Raw genomic sequence first — 7,722 nt, forward strand, 5'->3', positions numbered from 1 at the left:
TAATCCAGGGAAGCCTAGCCAGCATCCTGGTGGCATCTGGAACCTGGTGATTGAAAAGAGAGTCAACATATGAAGCCAAACAAATTGTTGAGCAATCATGGATCCCAAGCTTGGAATAGTGGAGAGGAAGTGTTAGGGAGGTACTCACTGCAAACTCTAGTGTAGTTCTGCTTTCAGGTATATATTTTGCAGTAGTTTATGGATACGTGTGTACATAAGCTCTCTCTCACAGAAACTGGTGTATATCTAGGTTATGGGACTTTGTTAGAAAGTGAACTACCTGAGATGAAATTAGAGTGTACTATAAAAGGAAAGGTCTCACCCAAGTAATGAAGCTGAAGGGTTGTCATTCCACATGTGAAGTCTCTGGATACAGCCTGAGGTGAAGCATGTTGAGGTGGCAATCGTTGCTTTGGTTAGGTTGTGATAGGTGGATGCAATATTATTTGGTTTGGATTGGGAGATGCATACATGAAAGTGGGACCTATCCAAGGGTTCCAGGACTGGGGGAAGTAGGGGCTCTATAGTGAAGATGTGAGGCTCCTGCTGTCTTAGGGTTCAAAAAGACAATCGATAGTTAATATTATCATCACATTATTTGTTAATTGGGTTAACTTTGAAAAGTCCCTTTGTTATGGTTTGCTGTACAGTATCCAGTATCTTGTATATAGCTGTGCTATTGGATGCTTCTAATCTACTTGGTCTAGGCTTTTGAGAGAGTCCGCATATCAAATACATAGCCTATATATTAAAAAGATTCAGTTTGTCTTTTGAGAAACTTTGAGACATACAATTGATTTCCCCCTCTCATATTAATTAACTACTGATTTATATGTCTACATTTTGCTAGGAGTGTACATAAACACCATTCCCACCACCAAAGGACTGTGACCCATCCCTCCCGCCCACTCCCACCCCCCACTGGCCCAGTAAGCAACATGTCTACCCCTCACCACTGGGTTTTTACTTTGGTGCCCTACTTACAATTTGATCCGGTCCTGTTTTAGTTTACCTTTCAGATCTTCTTAGTCAGCTTCTGTTGATGAGTGGGGTCATCCAATACTCATCTTTATCTTTCTGACTTAGTTCACTTAACATAATTCCTTCTAGCTCTGTCCAAGATGGGTCAGAGAAGGTGGGTTCATTGTTTTTGATAGCTGCAATTTCTCTCTGTTCTAACACATACAACAGAAAAATAATGACCATTACTCATTTTACCACACCACTGATAAACTTGTTGATAATAATAATAATTAATAATAATAATATTAATTTCAGGTATATACTTAATAGGAAGGCGGCTCCTCTGCCGGTTGCAGAGCGCTGCTGGGCGGCGGGCAGAGGACCCGGAGAGAGCACTTTAGCTCGGGGGCTTTCTCTTGGGAGTCTCCAGGGACCACTGCGACCCTGAGGGCGGATCCAAAGACTTCTTGAGTATAGCTCTCATTGGATCAAAGGACTTGGATCTAGTTTTCATTTTCGAGAAATCCTTTAAAAAAGTCTGGAGGGGGGGGTTTCCCAGAAGATGGCGGACAGAGAAGCTGCTAGCCTCTGAGCTCCGAACACACTCCCCTGGAGACAATAGGATTTTCTGCCTTTAGCAGGCCAGCCAATAAGGTGTCCTTAGACACCAAGGAGGTGACTATAACTTAATTTGGGTTAAGAATTAGAGTAGGGAAAAAAATTCTTTTTTCTTCCTTTTAATTTTCAAGCATACATCCTTCCTGCCGCCCCCCCATAAGCAGTCCCTGGGACCAGCTCCTAGCAGGATACCCCATACCACCAAACAGGGTGTTTTTTTTTTTAATTCACTGATACACATTTGGGAAGTTGCTTGCACTGCTCTTTAATTATGACTCTTCTTCTTTTTTTTTTTTTAATTTTTTTTAATATTTATTTTATTTATTCCCTTTTGTTGCCCTTGCTGGTTTTTGTTGTTGTTGTTGTTATTATTGTTATTGTCATTGTTGGATAGGACAGAGAGAAATGGAGAGAGGAGGGGAAGACAGAGAGGAGGAGAGAAAGATAGACACCTGCAGACCTACTTCACCACCTGTGAAGACTCCCCTGCAGGTGGGGAGCCGGGGCTCGAACCGGGATCCTTATGCCGATCCTTGTGCTTTGCGCCACCTGCGCTTAACCCGCTGCGCTACAGCCCGACTCCCAACTCTTCTTCTTATCTTCTCCCTTTTCTCTCTCTTATCTCTCTCTCTCTTTTTTTTTTTAATCTTATCATACACTTCTTCTTTCTTCTTTGCCTTTCTGAATGTGAATTACTTTGGGGAAGAAATCTGACTCAGAGTGGACTCTCTATGTGTGTATCTCTGCTCTAGTTCCCTTTCCCCTCTTGTTACCCCTAGAATATACACTGATAGTAGATTTGCATAACTGTCTATTCTTGCTATCGTCTCTTTCTTTTCTCTTTCTTCACTGGGATTTGGTTACTATTTTTTCACGGACTGAAGAAATTGTTTGGCTAACTGGTAACGATTAAACTACTTCAATACTTACTACAGTTGCTACTGTAATTCCGGAGGTTGGTGAGTGCAATTGTCATAAAGGTATTTAGTACAGTGTTACTTGTACTCAAGACACAACAACTGAGGAACAACAGAGCATAAAAAAAAGAGAGAAACACATAAATAAAAAAATGGGTAGATTAAAAACAAATAAAACTGCTACCCCAATGAATGAAGACAAGAGCCCAGAAGAAACTACAAATCAGTCAGAAGTAACCATAGATAAGAAAAGTATGCAAGCAATAGTAAATTTATTAATCACAGAAATGAAAACAGCATTGGAGGAAAGGAATGGCAGTATTAGCGAAACAACAGTTGAGACCCCCAAGGAAAATACTGATTATCCTGAGGCAATTAGAGAACTGAAAGCTGAAATAGCTGTAATGAAGAAAGAAGCTGAGGCAAGGGAAAGCAGACTAACAGAAGCAGAAAACAGAATTAGTCAGACAGAGGATGAGTTAGAGACAACTAAGAAAGAGGTGAAAGAGCTTAAAAAGAGATTGAGAGACACTGAAAACAACAACCGAGATATATGGGATGATCTCAAAAGAAGTAACATTCATATAATTGGCCTGCCAGAGGAAGAAAGAGAGGAAGTGGAAGCAAACATTCTAGAGGAAATAATAGAAGAAAACTTCACAGACCTGAATAACAGAAAGGATATCAAGGTTCAAGAGGCCCAGAGAGTACCAAACAGAATCAACCCAGACCTTAAGACACCAAGACACATCATAGTCACAATGAGAAGAAGTAAGGATAAAGAAAGGATCCTAAAGGCTGCAATAGAGAAACAAAAAGTCACATACAAGGGAAAACCCATAAGATTATCTGCAGATTTCTCCACTCAAACTCTAAAAGCCAGAAGGGAGTGGCAAGATATCTATCGGGCCCTGAATAAAAAAGGGTTTCAACCAAGGATAATATATCCTCCTAGACTTTCACTCAAGCTAGATGGAGGGATCAAAACCTTCTTAGACAAACAACAGTTAAAGGAGGCAACCATCAACAAGCTGGCCCTGAAAGAGGTACTGAAAGACCTCTTATAAACAAGAACATCACTATAATACTTGCAATATATCAGAGTAAACAAATTGTTTTTTAGAACAATGGCACTACAATACATTAAATCCATAATATCAATAAATGTCAATGGCTTAAACTCACCCATCAAAAGGCACAGGGTGGGGGGATGGATCAGAAAACATAACCCAACCATATGCTGCTTGCAAGAATCCCATATGTCACAACAAGATAAACACAGACTTAAAGTGAAAGGATGGAAAACTATCATACAGGCTAACGGTCCACAAAAAGTCATTAATTTTTTTAACAGCAATGAGGTGTCTAAAAGAATAGTAGACTGTTAACAAGGAAAAGTGACTGAGGTTAAAAGGGGAGGTAAGGAAAAAAATGAAACTGGGAATTCCACATTTAGAGTGATGGGAAAAGTTCTGGTGAAACAATAAAAACATAAACTAGAAACAGGAAGTGATCCATCAAGAAGGGCATCTTGTCGGCCCTCCTATGACCTTGTCTTCACCATAAAGCAGTGACTGTAAGGATAGCCCCAGTCTGGGGTATCCTGCCCTGCCACACAAAAAACACTGTGTCCTGAAATGAGTGCAGGCTGCAATGTTCGCAGCTGTGACCATGAGCCGTGAGTTCAGAACAATAGGGACTTAGAGGTTACACAGGTTCTGGTGCTAAATATAAATATAAGTATATTATAAATATAAGTATAAATGTAAATATAAAGTATAAGTACAAATATGTATGGGCCCTCAGTCAGATGGATGGAGAGAGTTCATTTTATCCATCATTTGCCCTAATCCAACTTTTTAGCCCTTTTCTCTACTCTGACACCATTTTTTTTCTGGGATTTCTTCTTTTTTATTTAATTTTTTTAAATTTAAGTAAGGGAGACATAAACAAAACCATAGGATAGGAGGGGTACAACTCCACACAATTCCCACCACCCAATCTCCATATTTAATTCCCTCCCATGATAGCTTTCCCATTCTCTATCCCTCTGGGAGTATGGACTCAGGGTCACTATGGGGTACAGAAGGTGGAAGGTCTGACTTCTGTAACTGCTTCCCTGCTGAATATGGGCACTGACTACTCCCAGTGGGCCTCTCTCTTCCCCTAGTAGGGTGGGTCTCTGGGGAAGCAGGCTCCAGGACACATTGGTGGGGTTGTCCGTCAGTCCAGGGAAGTCTGGTTGACATCATGCTATCATCCGGAACCTGACACTATTCTTTCAGACAATATTCTATTCTAACTTCAGGCTAGCTATCAAACTCAAGCAAAACTACCGTAGTTGTGTGCCCCCAGAAACATGCCTAAAATGGTTTTCCTAGCTTTATCCTACCCTAAAATCCCTAATCTCATCTGTTCTAATCCTACTTTTTGGTTCCTGTTCAATAACTAGTTTGTCTCAATTTAGGTCACGTCACCTTCCAGATACCAAGTTACAGATGCTACCATGACTTCATCCTGACTTCTCTGGGCAGATGACCTCACCAATGTGTCCTGGATGCTCCCACCTCCAGAGCTCTGGTCCACTATGGAAAGAAAGGTACAGGCTGGAAGTATGGATCGACCTGTCAGTGACTGTGTTCAGCAGAGAAGCAATTACAGAAGCCAGAACCCCTACCTTCTGCACCCCAAAAACAACCCTGATCTGTACTCCCAGTGGGGGAGAAGTGGTAAGATGAAGATAAGAGGATTCTGAACTCCATCTCCATCAGCACCCAGGGAGAAATAAGGAAAAGGAGAGGGGCATATGGAGGTAGTTATTTTGTCATGAATGGCTTGGAGAGGAAGAGAGAATTGAATCAGGAGAAAATGGGGGAAATCATATAATTTTATAAAATTAATTTTTAAAAAGAAACTGGAAGTGAGAAGTGTTGCAAGTAAAACACATGGTATTATTATTTTTTTGGCTGGGTTATAAAGGGAGAGAGGAAGCAGAGGAGTGCAAGAAGTACCCAAGCCTGACTCTGCAACTGGGTGAGTGGTGCTTCTGGAGGACTATGGCAAGAATACGGATCACTGTGATACAGAGGGCCTAGGGGATTTAGTGGAGAAGACAGATGGAACAACCTAGTCCTCTGAAGATGACAAAAATGAAAACTGGCTCTGATACCAGTTCGTTCCAGAGCTTTAGATATAAAAGTAGGTTTCTATGTGATTGCATGATCAAATCGAAGACACACCCCACTACCACCAACCACCACCAGACTCTTAGGAGAAGAGATCAGATTTGGTTGGCAGTAGCTCACTTGTATATTGTGCTGTTTATCATGTGTGAGATCCAGGTTTGAGCTCAGCCCCACTGAATTAAAGGAAACTTCAGTATGTGGCCACCAACTTGCTCTTTCTATCTGAAAAAGTCATCCCAGAGGGGGGTTCCCAGAAGATGGCTGACTAAGAAGCTGCTAGTGGCTTGAGCTCTGATCACATCTTTTGGAAAAGGTAGGATTTTCTGCTTTTAGTAGGCCAGTCAATAAGGGGTCCTAGCGGTAACACCAAGGAGGTGACTATGACTTAATTTGGTTAAGAATTAGAGTAGAAAAAAAGGGAACAATTTTTTTTCCTTTTAATTATTAAGCACACCGCCTACTCTGCCCCCCGCCCCTAACCAGTCCCTGGGGACTAGCTCCTAGCAGAATCCCCTGCTGAGCTTCTGTCTTTACCGAATTCCTGTCCCACCAGGGAGTATCATTCATTCTAAGTCTATACCCTTCTGAAACCTCTGGCCTTTTTTTCTTTCTATGTAGCCAACCCCCCACCTCACCCCACATAGCTAATTAAATAATTAAAAATAAATAAATTTAAAAAACTCTCTCCTTTCAACGCTCTTTTATGACTGTTCTTTTTCTTATCTTTTTCTTTTTTCTCTCTTTCTTTTTTTATTCTTTTCCCATTCTTGTCATCCTTTCTTCCTTAATCCTACAGTTCCCAAAGCCACAGGAACCAGCCCCCACACCACCAAACAGTGTGCTTTTTTGAATTCACTGATACACATCTGGGAATTATTCTGGGGAAGAATTCTGACTCAGAGTGGACTCTCTATGTGTGTATCTCTGCTCTAGTTCCCTTTCCCCTCTTGTTACCCCTAGAATATACAGTGGATAATAGACTTGCATAACTGTCTATTCTTGCTTTCTCTTCTCTTTTTTTTTTTTCTCTTTCTTCTTCACTGGAATTTGGTTACTATTCTTTCACTGACTGGAGAAATTGTTTGGCTAACTGGTAGTGATTAAACTGCTTCAATACTTGCTTCAGTTGCTACTGTAATTCCTGAGGTTGGTGACTGTAATTGTCATAAAGATATTTAGTACAGTGTTGCTTGTACTCAAGACACAACAACTGAGGAACAACAGAGCATGAAAAAAGAAACAAATAGGGAGTCGGGCAGTTGTGCAGTGGGTTAAGCGCACGTGGCACAAAGTGCAGGGACCAGCGTAAGGATCCCGGTTTGAGCCCCTGGCCCCCCACCTGAAGGGGAGTCGCTTCACGGGGGGTGAAGCAGGTCTGCAGGTGTCTATCTTTCTCTCCCCTCTCTCTCTGTCTTCCCCTCCTCTCTCCATTTCTCTCTGTCCTATCCAACATCAAAGCAACACCAACAATGGCAATAATAACCGCAACGAGGCTGCAACAACTAGGGTAACAAAAAGGGGGAAAATGGCCTCCAGGATCAATGGATTCATGGTGCAGGCACCGAGGCCAGCAATAACCCTGCAGGAAAAAAAATGAAACACATAAATAAAAAATGCATAGATCAAAAACAAATAAAACTGCTACTCCAATGAATGAAGAAAAGAGCCCAGAAGAAACTACAAATCAGCCAGAAGTAACCATAGATAAGAAAAGTATGCAAGCAATAATAAACTTATTAATCACAGAAATGAAAACAACATTGGAGGAAAGGAATGGCAGTATTAGCGAAACAACAGTTGAGACCCCCAAGGAAAATACTGATTATCCTGAGGCAATTAGAGAACTGAAAGCTGAAATAGCTGTAATGAAGAGAGAAGCTGAGGCAAGGGAAAGCAGACTAACAGAAGCAGAAAACAGAATTAGTCAGACAGAGGATGAGTTAGAGACAACTAAGAAAGAGATGAAAGAGCTAAAAAAGAGATCGAGAGACACTGAAAACAACAACAGAGACGTATGGGATGATGTCAAAAGAAGTAAC

Source organism: Erinaceus europaeus, chromosome 2, assembly GCF_950295315.1.
Source record: "Erinaceus europaeus chromosome 2, mEriEur2.1, whole genome shotgun sequence".
Classification (NCBI taxonomy): Eukaryota; Metazoa; Chordata; class Mammalia; order Eulipotyphla; family Erinaceidae; genus Erinaceus; species Erinaceus europaeus.